The sequence below is a fragment of the Ambystoma mexicanum genome, chromosome 7q, assembly GCF_040938575.1.
Source record: "Ambystoma mexicanum isolate Mex_15411 chromosome 7q, UKY_AmexF1_1, whole genome shotgun sequence".
Taxonomy (NCBI): domain Eukaryota; kingdom Metazoa; phylum Chordata; class Amphibia; order Caudata; family Ambystomatidae; genus Ambystoma; species Ambystoma mexicanum.
Window position 1 is genome coordinate 1,029,612,634 of NC_090941.1, and position 17,727 is coordinate 1,029,630,360.

Genomic DNA, 17,727 nt, shown 5'->3' on the forward strand with positions numbered 1-17,727 from the left:
CCAGATGGATTTCCTCCTGCATCTCAGAGAGCGATTGGTGCCAGAATATGGCTTCCCCAAAGGAGCTGCACATGCATGCAGTCAGCCCCAAAATGTCTGTATTTGCCCTCTAAAGGTATATTCCGCTGGGCGGCCATTGCCAGGGCTGCTAAATAGGCCTCTCCCTCTGCTTTCTCTAAGCATTACTTCCTGGACTGCCTTTGGCAAGGGAATACTGCAGAATGTCTTCAGCTCGATCAGCATGGGACCTGCACTCATCTGAATCTTATTGTGTGATAATCTCCCACGGTTGGTGAGGAAGGGAACAGGACATAGAAGTAACTGACAATTCCTTTCCTCCATGCCCCCTCCCACCTTGCCTGCTAAAACTAGGCGTCAGTTAGTTATTGCCTGGGCACATGGAAGAGGCCTGCGGAGAACTTTATGAAAGGGGCGCTATTTATTATTCCACTCATAGGTATGGAGAATTGGGGACTAAGAAAGAGGAGTACAATGGTCCCTTCAGTCAAGGAATTTTACTTAAACACACATGTCCAAAGGCTTTACTAAAAGATAAGACCAAAGCAAATGAATGAGGATCATAGGCCACCACCCTGTATCAAAGCGAAAGACAACACATAATAATGTGACTGGCTTTACCTATATCCTGTTAATGGCCTCTTGGATCTATGAATTCCTAATCCTCATCTGTGAAAAGATTAACGCTAAACGGTGCCGTAAACATCACCTTTTTCAAACTGAAATGGCTGTCTGTCCTTTGAGTAAATACATGATTGAACATATATATTCTGACAGTACTTTGTTCATAACAATCATCGTTAAGGATTGTGTTGCAAAGTATTATAGAAACATGACGCTGAAATAAAAACACATGCTACTTATTCCTAAAGGCTGGAATCTCAACAGATCGATAATATATGCATCAGGGATCCTGAACAAGCCAGAGTCGGTCATATAATATGTTACATGAGCTTTTACAAAACCATATTTCTCAAACAGTTCCCATTTGAAATTGAAGGCGTTTTTACTTAACTGGGGTTTTCATTTAGTCTGTATCTATCTTTTCTGCAATTATTATTATTATTTTTTTATTTAAACCGTTTTGTAAATACAACCACACCAAAACAAAAAAAAGGAGCAAATCCAGACAGGGCAATTGAAGTGCAAAATGAACGCATTTGAAAACGCATTTGTGTTGTTACTTTTTGTTGGCAATTTAAAAATATCCTCATTCAAAGTAACATGTACAACAATGGGTGCTGTTCTAGTTTATGAACCTGCACCTTGTGATTTTGTTCTTTTCTTTTGTCTAAGAATATGCATCATTTTGCATTTTTCTGGACATGTCTCGATGATGACAGGCTTATTTTATTAACAACCGCTCAAGTGACTTTTTCGACTGGTCGAAAGCATGAGAAATGCTCACAACGATGACCAATATCCCCGGCTGGGGCTGAACAATACAGTCCCAAAGGTGTCTGTGAAAGTACATACACCATATATGCTCTGTCATGTGACCTGAACCAACCTGCATATACCATACATGCCAACCCTCCCGATTTAGGCGGGAGACTCACGATTTGTTAGTGAAAAATACTGCTATTTTTCACGTTCTCCCGCTTAAAATCATTATTTACCCAATGCATTCCTATAGGGAAATTGTTGTCTCCCGATTTCTCTGTAGAAATCTCCCTCCCAGGCGTTCAGAATGTTGGCATGTATGATATACATTATAAGTACCCGGCGAGAGTCAAGCAGAATGCAACATGCATTCTGATTGGCTCTTGCCGGGTCCTTAACCGGCCGAGAATCTTTCGATTCTCGGCCGGGATTCCAGCTGCCTTGTTCTCGGCACGGGCGTGGCAGCCCCTCAGCCAATGAGGAGGCTCGAAGCGGGGCCATCCCCGCTCCGAGCCTCCCCACGGCTCAGAGGCTGCCTCCGCCCCCCGCTGGGGACTCGGGTAAGCTTTTTTTGTTTTGTTTTTCCCTTCCCTCCCTCCTCCCTACCCCACCCCACTTACCTTCTTGCCCCTGCGTCCCTAGTAGGGGACGATGGCAGCCTCCAGCAGTGTGGAGACTCTGCGCCTCCACACAGCTGGAGGCTTCCATCGTCCCCTGGCAGTGACGAAGGTACATTTGTTTTTTTTTCTCCCCCCCTTCCCCTCCCTCCCGCCCTCCCAATCCCACTTACCTTCTGCTTCTTTTATTTTCGGGAGCAGATGCGCTGGGAACACTTGTGTTTCCAGCGCGTCCGCTCCCGAAGGCCGCCGTGGAAAGAGAAAACGGACTCACGTTTTCCCTTTCCCGGCGGCCATTTTCTTGGTCGTTTTTTTTCTTTTTTGCTGTCCCGAAACGCTGCGGCTTTTCAGGACAGAAAAAAATGCTTTCAGTGCCCCGGTCACGCATATAATGCGGGCCGGGGTGCTAAAAGCAATATGACCCTCGCGGCAGGGGCATTACCGACCCTATGGGCCCCGGGCATTACCTGACTCGGTAAAGCCCCCGCCGCTCGGGTCATATTGCTTAATTATAATGATGGTTGTGCAATGGGGCCCGGGCATACCCATGACATACAGATATAGAGCCTTTGGATCCTAATGGAGGGACAGCTGTCACTGGCATTTTATGCCCACATCCCCATCCCAACGCTGGCAGAATGAACATCTATTGTTCATGATCAAAAATGATTTTATCCTTCTGTGTATTTTATGAAAAATGAAATGAGCACCAGGCCTTGCGTGTATAATGCACTTAGTAATTCAAGCACATGGCCCTTTTATCACAGACATACTTGTCAAGTATAACGATCTGTGGTTCTTCCTATGTTCCTAAACATTTGCTTTGATGTTGTGCAAAGCAGTTAGGAATCCTCATTGTTGCTATGCTTCCCTACTCCTTTATCATAGGTGCATGACAAAACAGTACAGTAGGGATGTGCCAGTCCGTCCACCTTGTAATGATACCTTTCAATAAGAACATTATTTTTATGCTCAGATAAGGTTTGTATAATGCACTTTTCCGGGTTAAGGCAAGTGTAATGACCTTTTTCGGGATACACTATACACTGGAAATGATAATTCGATACTGACATTCTAACATTTTAAAAAGAGGCAGTATATGAAGTTAGTGAAAGTAAACAATGTTCTCTTTTTTAATAGATCCTTTGCCACATGTACACACCATTTTGCCTCTCAAAATGGACTTCCCTCTTTGAAGTCACACAAAGATTCAAATGGATTATCTGTTTTGTCTGTGAGGACTGGTTAACACAGAAATAACATACACAGCGGAATACCTTGACACCTTGTCTTCTGGTCTATGATGAATTGAGATTATTTGCCCCTTTTCCCCAGGGGGAGCCACCTGCTTTTGGGGTTAGGGAGGTGTGCCTGATCTGCAAGATCCTCCCTAGGTGTCTGGGCAAGTTGGACCTCACTGGGTGTGACTCCTCCTTAGGGGAAAAGGGGCTCTATTATGACATGTGCGGTATCCTGGCCCCGGCTCTAATTGCGCTGGGATACCTCCCAAAGCAATTTGCGTTACCGTCCTGCAGGCTTTGTCTGGTAGGTGTGTCCCAGAAAGAAATGTCCGTGCTGCAAAGCTACTCTTCGCACCATTGTTCCACTCCAACAGCCCAGCAGTACTCTGCAGTGCTCAACTGCGCTCCACTCAACCCTGCAGGTTTGGCCAGGTAGGTGTGTCCCAACCAAAAACATTGGTGTAACAAAGATCCTCTCTGCACCTGTGTTCCTCTCCAACAGACCAACAGTACTCTGTAGTACTCCACTGAGCTCCATGCTGCCCTGCAGGTGTTGCCAGGTCGGTGCCCCCCCTATCAAAACCATCCATGCAGCAAAGCTTCTCTCTACACCGGTGCTGCTCTCTAACAGACCAACAGTACTCTGCAATACTCCCAAACAACTATCTTTAACTGGCTGACTGGACTTTTCACAAATGTGAAATGAGGACCAGTATCTCCATTAGGGGTTCACTTAGGAGCCTTAAGTAGTCATTATCATCAGGTCACTCACTGTCTGCAAGCAGTGCCAATCACCCTTGTGAAGCCTCCAGTGCACCTCATTTAGAGAGGACAGAACCTTATTTGCCGCATATGCGGCCTGTGGGATGCCCTTTTTGCATCCCAATTATTGTCTGCACCTCCTAATGGTTGCTTAAGAGGAGGTTTAAATATCTCATTTGACTCATGTATCCCCAATGTTTATTTAATGTCCGTTTGGCCTCTTAAACACACTGAAGCTGCTTTCACAGATGTTCTGGTGCTGTGGGATCAGAACACCCTAGGCTTCAAAAGACATCTCACCAATTGCTGATCGCTCAACTAATCCCTACTCCCCCCTCAAGATCCCTAAGACCCCATCTCATCATACCCATCCCTCACCCTACCTGTAACTCCCTGGGTGCATCTCCTGTGTGCAATCTACCAATCCCCTTTATACATACATACTGACCATGGACAGTATGCTCCTTCAGCATAGGGTAAGATTGGTCACCCATTGTTATTGGGATATTCCTCCCAGTGCAGGAGCAGCTCACTTACATGGTTGGCATCCTCCCTTGAGAGTCACATTTCCAAATGGAAATTATTATTTCAGACTAAACAAGCAAAGGAAAAACAGTTTCAGCCACATAAGTGGAATGAGGCATAGAGAGATTAGGTTAGAATTAAATGGAGCCCAGAGAGAACAAGTCCATCCCTTCGATTACCACGATGTGCATATTAACTGTAAAGGTAATTGGAGTAATCAAAATCTAAAATCTGATCGTACCCTGAATAGGGGTAAAGGAGCAACTCTTAGTTTCTCTAACAGGCTCGGGAGAAGAGTAGTACACTCCACTTTAGAAGTATAAATGGGCCATGTCAAGCCATTAGCCATGCATGGCTCAGAATTATGTGGTTATTGCAATATTGATAGTTTGACAATCAGCGTTTTTTTAGAAGTTGCTCTTGTTACCACTTGGTATGCCCAATACAAGACTGGAGGCGAGCATTATGCTTCAACTTCTTTAATTACTACTCTTCACAGCAGTTTCAACAAACTCAAAACTATAACAAAACACTGAAAATAGTCTGAACAGACTTCTCCTTCCTTGAACTACAATCCCCATAGTCTCTGTAGTCCATCCTACTCCAGCTCAGTTATGACCATATCCTGTCCCTGAGCTCCTCCTCTTCTTTTACTGCTCTTCAAGCAGATAAGTGCCTTTCTGTTTACCTCTTAGCCTAATGTGGGTTAGTTTACATTTGCATAGGTTTTGGGGTATATGGGGGGTTTCAGATGCCCCCATGACAAGTGTACATTGAGGGTTTATGTTTAGGACAGTATTTATGGAGTGTTACTATGTTGTGAGTCGGAACAGCGTTTCGTGTCGGTAACGCCGCATTCACACGACTTCGCGGAGATTTTTAATTAGCTGCTTCGCAGCAGCAGCGGGAGCTCCGGCGACCACCAGCCCCGTGCCGCATTACTGGCACTCGAGGGGTGTCCCGCCGGGCCCTGGAGCTCCCGAGCCTCCCTTCATCCAGCGGGGAGCAGACACGCCACAGCGGCCCCCCTCCCTTGTGGAGGAGGAGCCGAGCGGCGATCACGGCGAGCCCTAGCAGAGGGCCAGGAGGAGTTCCCCCCCCCCACCCTTGGGGGGGCGGAGCTTGATTAGCTCTGAGCCGCCGGCCCCCTCCCTGGGGGAGGAGGAGCCGAGCGCCAGAGCGGCGAGCCCTCGCATAGGGCCTAGAGGAGTCCCCCCCACCTTCGGGGGGGCGGAGCTTGGGAAGCGCTGAGCCGCGTCGCTTTTACTACGCGACGCGGCGGCAGCAGGTCGGATTAGCACGATCGGAACGAGCTCCGAGAACGAGAGTGCAGTTTTCCCCACGTGCTGATCTCCTCACGTGCGCGTGAAGCGCCAAGCAAGCGGGGCCTGCAAAACCTCAATAGAGACAGGAGCGAGACCTTCCGAAAAAAAAAAAAAAAAAAAAATTAAATTTATAATAATATAAGGTCCCAGCGAGTTACCCACAGCGGACTCACAAGACTGACAAGCCAGCACAGGCAGAGTGTACTAAGAAGAGTCAGGTGCAGCCACACACAAAAAAAAAAAAAAAAAAAGAAGGGAAAGATTTGGTTTTCGGAGGAGCATCCTATCAGGAAGTGGGCAGCAGAAGACACCTGCACGCAGGTTCTGAGGCACGCAGCACCCCTTATCATGTCTGATTATGAGTGGAGTGAGGAGGAGCAGTCCCTAGACTTGGCTGCAAGTTTCAAGGAGGTGCTGGGGAATTCCCTGATAGATGCGGTGGCGCAAGGGGTGAGACCCTTACAGGAAAGGCTAGAGACACTAGAAGCTATGCTTCATCAGCCTAAGGAAAGCACCAAGACGACTCGCAGCTTGCCCATGGAACCCTCTGGAGCAGGGTCTAAGGGGAGTATTCAGGCCCGCAAGAGGAAAGCCTCTGCAGACCCCCAGGGCCCATCGGATGGGGCAGAAGATAAGGCCCCGGAGGTCGCCGACGCTTTCCCGAAGCTGAAGAGAGCATATTTGCAGCGTCAGGCCGTGCCGGACCTCATGACCCCCTCTCCCGGGGAAGATAATATGGGAGATGACCCAGGCTCGGAAGAAGAGCCAGAGGAGGAAGACTTATCCCCTCAAGAGCCGGAGGAACCAGTCGAGGAGGAGTGGGCGACGCCCAGCGGGGGAAAGAAGACCCGCAAAGAGAAGCACCTCGATGAGGAGCAAGATGATATGTTCGATCCGGACACCATCAGAAATCCGAGATCTTCCGACTGGCAGCCTTCTCCAAGAGTGGCTCAGTACATGACAGAAAAGCACTGGATAAGGAAGTTCGCCAGCGACTCCGGGCAGAATGTCCCAGGCCGGACTTACCGGGTAAGGTGGCGGAAGCCCCCGAATTGGATCCAAAGATGCTCACCTTTGTTTCAAAAACCAATAAGGACCCCCGTAAAGGGATAGATAGATCATGGAAGAGTTGCCAGGAGAAGGTCCTAGACTTAGCCGGTCCGCTCGCTAAGATCATGGACTTGGCCGAAAGAGCGAAGGACACAGGCGAGGAGGTGGACCCAGAGGCCCTAGCAGGATGGGCACAAAGGGCAGTTTGCCTCCTAGGTAACGCGAATTGCGCAATAGCCTCCGAAAGGAGAAGAGGATTGCTTCTGAAGATAGACTCGAAGCTCAGTGACCTGGCATCCTACGAAGCCGGGGAGACAGCGCAAGGCCTCTTGTTTGGGGAGACTTTCGGGAAGGAGATGGGCCGATTTGTAGGCACATACACATCACTGGAGAAAGCGCAAGCTTCGATCCGCAAGATCTTCCCGCAGAGAGTTTTTGCCGGGACCGGTCGTTACAGGGGTCGCTCGACCGGTCGCCAACAAGGAGGCAGGAGACCCCCGAATCACAGGGCCCAGTACTGGGAGAACAGGCAGCAGGACACGTTCTTCCCGGCCAGAGGTCGTTATAGCAGAGGTCGACGAAGTAGAGGCTTCGGACGAGGCCAAGGGTTCACACCAGGTAAGAGCGGTAACATACCCTCCAGTGGGAGGGAGAACAAAGAAGTTCTGGGGAAGCTGGCGCGCGCTTTCCAGCGATGCCTGGATTTTGCAAACCGTCAGAGGTCTGCAGCTAGAGTTCATCCAAGACCCAGTGCAGACAAAAGCCCCCCAGCGCCAGCAGCTAGCAAGAGGGGAACAGGCAGCCCTCGATACCGAATTGGAGCTCTTAGTGAGGAAGAGAGCCATAGAGAGATGCCCCGAGGTCCCAAGTTTCCTCAGCAACATGTTTCTCGTTCACAGGAAGGAGAAGGTACGCCCAGTAATAAATTTGAAGGAGCTGAACGGATGGATAGTCTACCATCATTTCAAGATGGAGGGAATCCATCAGCTCAGAGACTCCCTGAGGGAGGGGGACTGGCTGACCAGGTTAGACCTAAAGGATGCCTACCTTACTATACCAGTACAGGAGCAGTTCAGGGGATTCCTGGCTTTTCGCTGGAAGGGACAATTCTGGCAATTCAGGACTATGCCATTCGGGCTTGCGTCAGCGCCTTGGGCGTTCACGAAGTTAATGAAACCAGTAGCCGCAGCCATTCGAGAAAAAGGAATTCGGCTGATCATATACTTGGACGATCTATTGCTTCTAGCGGAAGATCAACAGGCACTGGAATATCAGACGCAGTGGGTTCTGGACCTCTTGCAGTCACTGGGGTTTCTAGTGAATACAGAGAAGTCAGATACGAAGCCAGCGCAGAGGTTAGATTTTCTCGGCTTCATCCTAGACACGAGGAAAGCCACACTGGAACTTCCAGCAAGGAAAATCCGAGATATCAAGAGAGAGATCAGGGCATGCCTAGGGAAGAGAGTTATATCCCTGAGGACCCTAGCGAGGATTGTGGGCCTCCTAGCAGCCTCAATACAAGCTATTTTTCCAGGTCCCTTACACTATCGGGCTTTGCAAAGATTGAAAATCAGACACCTGCAACAGGGGCTGAGATATCATCAATCGATACCGCTAGATCAGGAATCGATCACGGAACTGGAATGGTGGTTGCAGAATATGGACGCCTGGAATGGGCGTGCCATATTCGGGGACAGGCCGGACCTAGTGATAGAGTCGGACGCCAGCCGTATAGGTTGGGGAGCGCGATGCGGAGAATTGCAGACTGGAGGGAGATGGAGCGCAGAAGAGCTGAACCTGCACATAAACTGCTTAGAGCTTCTAGCAGGCTCCTTCGCGATAAAGACATTCACGAGAGACAGAGTGAAGTCTTGCGTCCTACTGAAGATGGACAACATATCAGCAGTGCGCTACATAAACCACTTAGGAGGGACGAAGTCCAGGTTGCTAGCCGAGCTAGCGAAGGATTTCTGGCATTATTGCCTGAGGACGGGGACATCAGTGACAGCGGAGTACTTACCCGGCACACTGAATGTGATAGCAGATTGGAACTCCCGGTACCTCACGGACTCCACCGACTGGAAGTTAGACCCAGCAGTGTTTCGGAGGATAGCTCAGAAATGGGGCCCGTTACACACGGATCTATTTGCGTCCCGTCTCAACGCCCAGTTACCCAGCTACTTCAGCTGGAGGCTAGACCCAGACGCGATAGGGACCGACGCATTCTTGCAAGACTGGACAGGCAGCACTCATTACGCTTTTCCTCCGTTCATGATGCTGAGCAGAGTGCTAGCGAAGTGTCGGAGGGAGAGGGCAGAGCTAGTGCTGATAGCACCGTTGTGGAAAGCCCAAGTGTGGTTCCCGACACTTATAGAGCGGTTAATAGACCAGCCGAGGATCCTCCCAGAAGGGGAACGATTGCTCACGGACCCAGCTGGGCAGTGTCATCCTCTGAGAATGAAGAAGACACTCCCGCTCATCGCGTGCAGGATATCAGGAGACGATGGGAACTGCCAGGCATTTCGATGCAAGCAGCAGAACTTATTGCCGAATCCTGGGCTCCATCGACTCGGAGGAGCTACGACGCGGCTTGGGCCAGGTGGACGAGTTGGTGCAGAGGGAGAGGTTTTCATCCCATTTCTGCTCCTGTAGTAGCCATACTAAATTTTCTAGCACAACTGCTGCAAGATGGAAGAGCTTTCCGCACTATTGGAGTGTACAGATCAGCGATTTCCGCTGGTCATATGCCGATTGAAGGTGCACCAGCGGGTGAACATCCAGCAGTCTGTAGGCTCATTAGAGGAGCTAAGTTTAAAGCGCCACCGGTTCCCAGATATACAGTGCTATGGGACGTTACGAGAGTCTTGAAGTTATTAGAGAGTTGGCCGGTGAATAGATTCTTGTCTCTTAAGCAATTGTCAGGCAAATTGGCGATGCTGTTATGTCTCATATCCTGCAAGAGGGTGTCAGATGTTAGGGCTCTAGAGATCAATAGGAGAGCATTCGGACCAGAAGGAGTGACCTTCATAATAGTACAAAGGACGAAATCAAATACATCCGCAGTGCACTATCCCTATTTTCCCAATAATGTCAAATGGTGCGTAGCTAGTTGCATCAAGGAATACGAGGCCAGAACAGCGGACGATAGAGCGAGTAGTACTAGTCAGTTGCTGATAGCGCGTAGGAAACCTTTTCAGGCGGTAAAGACAGCTACCATAGCGAGATGGGTCAGAGAAGTAATGCTAGCAGCGGGGATCGATTTGCAGCAATTCGGTGCGCATTCAGTGAGGGGGGCCATGGCGTCCAAAGCATATAGGACAGGGGTTCCCTTGCAAGATATTATGGCAGCAGCAGACTGGGCGAATGATCGCACATTTAGGGAATTTTATTTTAAACCAACAGAGGGTATGGCGAGTGCAGTATTGGGACAGCTTTGAACAAGCATAATGCTCGCCTCCAGTCTTGTCATAGAATAAAGATTACCCCTGCTAGTTGCGCAGGGAGTATTAATTCTATTAAAGACTAGGAGGCGAGCATTAAATTCCCACCCAGGGGATGTATTGTACATATTATTGAATGTTGTATATGAGAATAATATGAAGAGGGCAGCAATACATGGACACCTCCCTAAATTTTCTGCTTTCTATTATTTATAGGAGAGGAGCAGAAGAATAATTGAAGTAAGAGACTAGTAGAAGTCATTGCCTGAGTTGAAGGAGTGCGACATTCGTTTGGAGCGGTTCAAGTCATTGCCAGTTGCAGGACTAAGTGTGGAATTTTCAAGGGGACTTTCAGAGCGAGTAAAAGAGAGGAGGAGCTCAGGGACAGGATATGGTCATAACTGAGCTGGAGTAGGATGGACTACAGAGACTATGGGGATTGTAGTTCAAGGAAGGAGAAGTCTGTTCAGACTATTTTCAGTGTTTTGTTATAGTTTTGAGTTTGTTGAAACTGCTGTGAAGAGTAGTAATTAAAGAAGTTGAAGCATAATGCTCGCCTCCTAGTCTTTAATAGAATTAATACTCCCTGCGCAACTAGCAGGGGTAATCTTTATTAGGGATGATGGGGGTTGATTGTGCCATTAAAATGATGCATGTACCAGCTGTTCCCAGCGTAACATATGCCATTCTAGTATATCTTAAAGGTCAATATTGGTTGGTATTTCATAGGGTCACTTCTGTCCCCCTTCTTAAATATCGGAATTCCCACTGATCACTTCCAGGAAGGGGGCATAGGCCCCTGTGACTTATTAATGGTATTTGAAAAGGGTAAACGTACTTCGCCTTCTGGATCACGGCATCAATTTTAGAGCCGCTTTCAGGAAGTAGATTTTGATCTTAGACTGTTGAATGATGATGGTTTGCTCAAAGTCACATACTTTGATGGTTTATTATATGCCTGATGTATTCAATCGGCTCCACTGTTCAGTAGATATGTATAGGAAGCCTCAGAGAGAGCAATAAAATTCAATATGCATCTCCAAATGTACTCTAATAACACAAGGGACACATTGGAAACAGACTACAATAACCAACTATACACAATGCTGTTTCATGTGTCCAGCATGATGCAGTATGAAACATGGCAAACCTGTGTGGTTATATTAATTTATCAACTAGCCCCGCTCCAAGTACTCTTTTAATTGTCACAGATCACATTGCCCATTGCCCACCCCTATCACTTTTTACACTTCCTTTCTGCTCTATTCCTTTCCAAATTATTGATGACCTGCCTCCCCACGTATGCAACACATGCATCACATCCCTGTTCTGGTAAAGGGAATGGGTGGTGGAATGTAATTGCAATGTCAATACGAAGACGCTGGCATGGAATTATGATTCATCGATCTAGTCACACAATAATAGAGGTGCACTTTGACATTTGGCCTTCAGAAGACAACCTAACGGTGCTAAATTGCATCAGCTGCGTACGGAAACATCCCTAGGTGTTTTATATATATAGATCCTTATGGTTAAAACTGTGGATTTGGGAAAAGCTGTTTTTTTTTTATAAGGGAGCAATAGTGGATCTTATGATAGTTAACAGTGTTAAATTCAGGGCATGATTTACACACATAAGAGGTTTTCTAAGAAGGTTTCAGATAGGGCACCTATGGATTAGCCCCAAGACAGTAGCACATTCTGATATAAATGCTGTAAAAAAGCACATTGGGATTATGTGCTAGTGGACCAAATTAATAGGGTATACACAAGACAACTTGCAACCCAATACATGAGGACAAGTGTGTAGCTAAGTGTTCTGGTGAGGCTGTTCTGCTTTCCTTTCGAGGTGCCTTTCCTTTGACCCTCAAGTGAAGGTGCTGCTGGCTGTTTAAGAACTTGTGGAGGCGGAACACTATAAACACACCAGCCCGCACTAAGCGCAGGTGTGAAGTGTGTAGCTAAGTGTTCTGTTGTTTGGCGGGCGGCAGCGGCGGTCCACGGAAAAGGAAAGGACTAGAACCTAACTGACTGGGACTTGACTTGCAGAAATGATCATCCACCAAGCTCCAGAGCCGAGTTTATTCTCATGCAAACCTTTAATAGGAACTGCTGTTGAACACTAAATAGCTTTTGTCATTTCTCCACTCATGTGTGTTTAAGGATTTGTAAACATTAACTACCACTGAACAAAGGCAGAGAGAAATGCTGTAGTGATTCTCTGCCCACCTAATTTCTATTGATTTATGTTGTGGAACGACACGCTGTAGCAGCTGCAACAGCAGTATCAGCCAGCACACTCTGGTGATTACAGATTGCGGAATTAAGCCTAAAAAAGCAGTTTATTGTTTGGCTGGGAGGGTGACATCGGTCCGCGAGCCTGTGAGCCCTTCCAGCTGACTTACTTATGATTTACCTACAATTCATTTCACTCAGATAATGCATCTGAGAAGTCATCCTTTGGGGGAGGAGGACAGTGTGAGTACAGAAGCCCTATTTATAACAATAAATGAACCCCTGGCAGCAGGGATGTTGGTCATAAATGTGGCCAAATTGATGGATGCCAAGAAGGTAAATCCTTCTGTGTGCCTAAAGGATCTGAAAAATCCTTCTGGAAACCAGTCATTTTCCAACGCTTGAGAAGCCTGTGTAAGTGGATTCCAGGCTGAATTGACTTTACCATTGCATTTAACATCGATAAAAGCCTGTACTGAGCCAGTTGTTGTCAGTTGTATGACTATATATGCAGCTAACTGCACTAATGTGCAAACAGTAATGGGTCAACTCTCTACAACTGTTATTTTAACCCCATTGAAATCATTGGCCGCAAATGGAAAAATCATTACATCAAGCACGCCCAACACATGATTTATGGGAAAGACATCAATTTCAATTCAGCAAAAAGAATCAAAGCAGGTTGAGATGAGTGTTGTAAATCATAGTGAGACTTCCATCCTTTCTGCAAAGACATTGGATGCCATGTCCACAACTATGAAAAAGCTGCTAGACATGGAGGATAACCCAAATCATTAATAAAATAGTATTACAGAAGACCATGGAAAACCAAGAGCAAGCACTGACAAGCAATTCTACGATAAGTGAGGATCACCCGATGAGTGACACATTAATGGTGGACAAGGACAGTAATAATGAGGAAGTGGTTAGAATTAATTATGCCCTCAAATACCAATGGGGTCTAATAATTCAATTCAGAGGACTCGATTCAACCATCCCCCCATCCATCCATCATGGGTGTGTTAATCATAAGAGTTCTCCAAGAATTAGTTAATCAGATCAGATTAACTACACCAGAGATGTCTGCATTGAATATAGTGTTGAGTTCTTTCTCTACACTTTATGATGAGATTCATTTAGAATTAAATACACATACGTTGCAGTTAAGTGACATCAATATAAATTTGGAAATAGTGCATGATTCAGTTTGGGATCTTTCTGGAGCAGTTGAATTACTTGGAAACCCAAAAAGTGTTGCTTCAATGTCCCCTGAGTTAGATAAGGTGGTTGAAGCATCAAACATTGGGCTAGAATATCAAAGTGTCAATCAATTAAGAACTAATAAAAAAAAAGTGGTAAATAAAGGAAAGAAATCCTGGAAAGCTGGCACAGAACATTTTAAAGATTTTTTTTTTGTGTTTTAATCTTTAAGATTTTTACAAAACGAAAATCCTGGTCTAAGCCTGAGTCTCTATGAAATTTATTGCGGAAATGAAGTTGGTGCAGCACATGACGCCACCAAGTTTGTTGGGTCCGGGAAGGCTTCTTGTATGCTGCGTAAGATGTTGAAGGATGCCAACAGCCATGAAGTCTTATCACCCACTATCAGCCTCGCCCAACAAAGGGCTTCGTTCTGCAACGCGAAGTCCAAAAGAATGTGCCTCAGATACGGTGATCTTAACCTCAAAGTCCCAGAACAAGAAAGCAGCAAGTGACGGATTGATTCAACCACTTCCGTTTGTCCACAAAATCTACAACCTTTTGTTATCGCAAGCCCCCGAATAGATAATATCTCGTTTTTGTCTAGCAGGTTCAGTCTTGCTTTCAATAGCAGGAACCTTGCTTGCTTGGACGCAAACTGTTTGATGAAGGGTTGAAGCTCGTTCAATTTACAGTGGTTCGCAGGCAAATGTCTCGTTAGCTTATTAGAGGCGGCTTTCTCACCAGTTTTAATCCAGTCGAGTTCCTTCACTCTATTCAGTACTGATATTTACATCTCATTGAAGAAACAGCAAATGAGGCTGGAGATATGAGCCCTGCTATGATTCAAGGGTCTGACACAGAGCGGCTGGGATTATTGAACAATCCTATTTCTGTCCCCGAGAGAGAGGAGAGAGATATCCTAATTACCAATCAGAAAATAACAGACTGTCCACCTCCAGTGATAGACACGAATACTGTAAGCACTTTAGCTTCCCAACAGCTGAGAAGTGAAAAAAAAGGTTACTCGGGATCAGTGTCCACAGAAACTGTTTCCTATCTTCCATTTAACATCATTACCAACTGTTTTAGAATGTAAAATCATTGAGTTGATGTGGATATAGTGGGGGAAACCGAAAGCGTATGCATTATAAATCATTTGGAAAAGGGGCCAAGTGTGGTTCAGCTAGCCTGGATACGCAGTTGACTAAACAAGGTACTTCAGCTGACCAGGCTAATCTCAAAATTTGTGACACCCCAATTGTTAAGGCAGTCGGTCTGGGTCCCCAGACTGTTCAGTTAAATGGAAACTAATTGTGAGTGAAATTTTGAGAGCAGATGGTTTTTGCACCTAGTCTGGCCCTAATGATAAAGCAATTTGGGAAGTCCCTGATTACAAGCTCCAATTGTACATGGAATATTGTGAACACAGAGAAAGATATGCCCATAAAATCAAGTATCATAACTCAGAGTGGCATGTTACTTCTTTAATTTTAACATTTTAAAAGTACATTTTATTGTGATCCTTCTTTGGAGCATTTTTTATGTTATCTTCAAGCTTCAATCTCTCACTCCCTCCCCTCTTTCTGTCTAATATTACTTTTTTGGGGGAACAATTTTATTGTGCTCCATTCCATGTTTAATTTAATTCGGACCTTTACAAAATTACACATCATCATAACATCATAAAATAATTTATCACAATTCATAGTTTGTCATATAATAAAACAATCTAAACAGAGAAATCATGAAAATGACAGTATCTCATTTCGTTACAGGCAGTTTAGCAAGGACTCAGCATACTTCTTTTACGCTAAACCTTTTCCCATGGTCCCACTAGTCCGGTCTTGGTTGCTTTCTAATAGTTCCTGAATATACTGAATGGCTGTAATTGAAAGCTGATTATCATGTACATTAAGTATTCCTGACCAGAATTGTGCAACTTCATCAAGTCCTTCTGGAAGTACTTCTTCAGGGTTGTTATCACATTTGGATAATCAATAAAAAAATACATGTCATAGATTCCAAATCATCGTAGGGGCAACCAAACCTACATTTCCTGAGCTGAAGGGACCACTTAGTCCTAATACCACAAATGTCTTTGTTAGGAAATACATTGAACCTCGACCGAATAAGCCTCTATAGTGCTTATGAGGAAACTTTTTTAAATACTGCGATAGATCATTTAACTTTTTATTATCTAGTTTTAGTTGCAAGTAGATTTTATATTACATTTTTTCCTCAGTAATTCCAGTCTTGCTGCAAATGAGATTTTTTAACAAGTTGTTGAGTTTCAATGAGTTCCTCCTCCTTGGTTCTATATATTTTGGTCAGGAATTCTGAAGTTCTAAAAATCCAGTTGTGTATCACTATACAATTGCCTTTCACTGCACTATTGTCAAGTATGAGATGGGAATTGGGAGGAGGCTTTAGGGTAGTCCTATATAGAGTAATACGTCTCCATTCAACAATGGCTTTGGTGGAGGTAAGTGCTAGCTCATGTCTAATTAAAGATATTGGAACATAGGCCGGAATCCCCAAAATACTTCTCCACAATTTTGCCTCTACACTCGACCATGCAAACTTTAAATCTCCAAATTCTGCCACATAGATTTTTTCTTTATAAAATGTAATACACGGAATTAGTGAAAACTTCCCATATTTATTGTTTATTTTGTTCATTTACGTGGGCAGTAATGAAACTTTTGTTTTCATTTCAATAGGCTTGAGTTTTATATTAGCCTATAGTGCAGCTCGTAGCCGAAATGTGTCCACGTGTATACCTTTTCTAGTGACAATTTGTCAACACACCATGTAAACTTTGTTGTGGTAGGTTTTTTGGTGCCCGACATAGTTACAATTTCAGTTTTGGACGGCATTGATTTCAAGATCCAGATCTTTTGTGTAAGTTTCTAAACACTCAAGAGAGCGTTGAAGGCCTATCAGCATTTGGTCCAGCATTATATAATTATCGGCATAGGCAAGATGATATATTATTTGCTCTTCCAAATGTGGAGGGAAGGACCTCACCATTTTCAAAGTCCACCCTATTTCTGACATGCATATATTGAAGAGGGAGGAGGCCTATACACACCCTGCCTTACACCTCTCAAGGTAGGAACAGGGGAGCTCAGACATCCCTCAACATCCAACCTAATCTGAGCCTGCAAGGTCTTCATGAGGCGCATCAGTATATCGAGTGTAAAGGAAGGGAAGCCCCATAAGCACATTTATTCCAGCAGCCTCTATCTATCTACTTTATCAAAGGCCTTCCTCAAGTAGATTAGGGGCGATACATGGGTTTGCTATTCAAAAGAGTTTGTTGTTGAATTATAAAGCCATTTGGAGAGGTTCCTATATTTTTCTGAGAGCCTGTCTGATTAATGTCCACATGTCCAGAGGATTCTGCCCATAGATTCAATCTTTTCAGCACTATGGATGCAAGGATTGTACTACACATGTCCATTAGTGCAATTGGACGATAGTTGACTGGGTCCTTCCTATCTTATTTTTTTTAAATTGGCAATCTTATGGCAATACTCAAGAAGGAGGGAACGTTTTTAAAGTTATTATTCGTTTGAACGGTGTATGAAAAATGTCCACCCAAATCTAAAGAACACTTTTCAAAACTATTGATTTATTAATTGCCTTAATTGCCATTAGTATCTCCTCTATGGTATGTTCTATTATGCTGACCTATACCGCTCCCCAGTACCAGGCAAGGGCAGTCTCCAGGCACTCACTTGGCTCTGCAAGAAAGAGGGTAGGGGGATAGGATGGGTCCAGAACCAGGAGAAAGTGGCGTCTGTGTGTGTTGGGTTGCAGATGGATTGATTGCATGCACTGGCTTGTTCTATCCGTAAGGGTGAGCCTCAATGGCTGGGCTGTTTGTTGTATACGAATGTCTGTTATGTTGGGTGTGTTTTTGTGT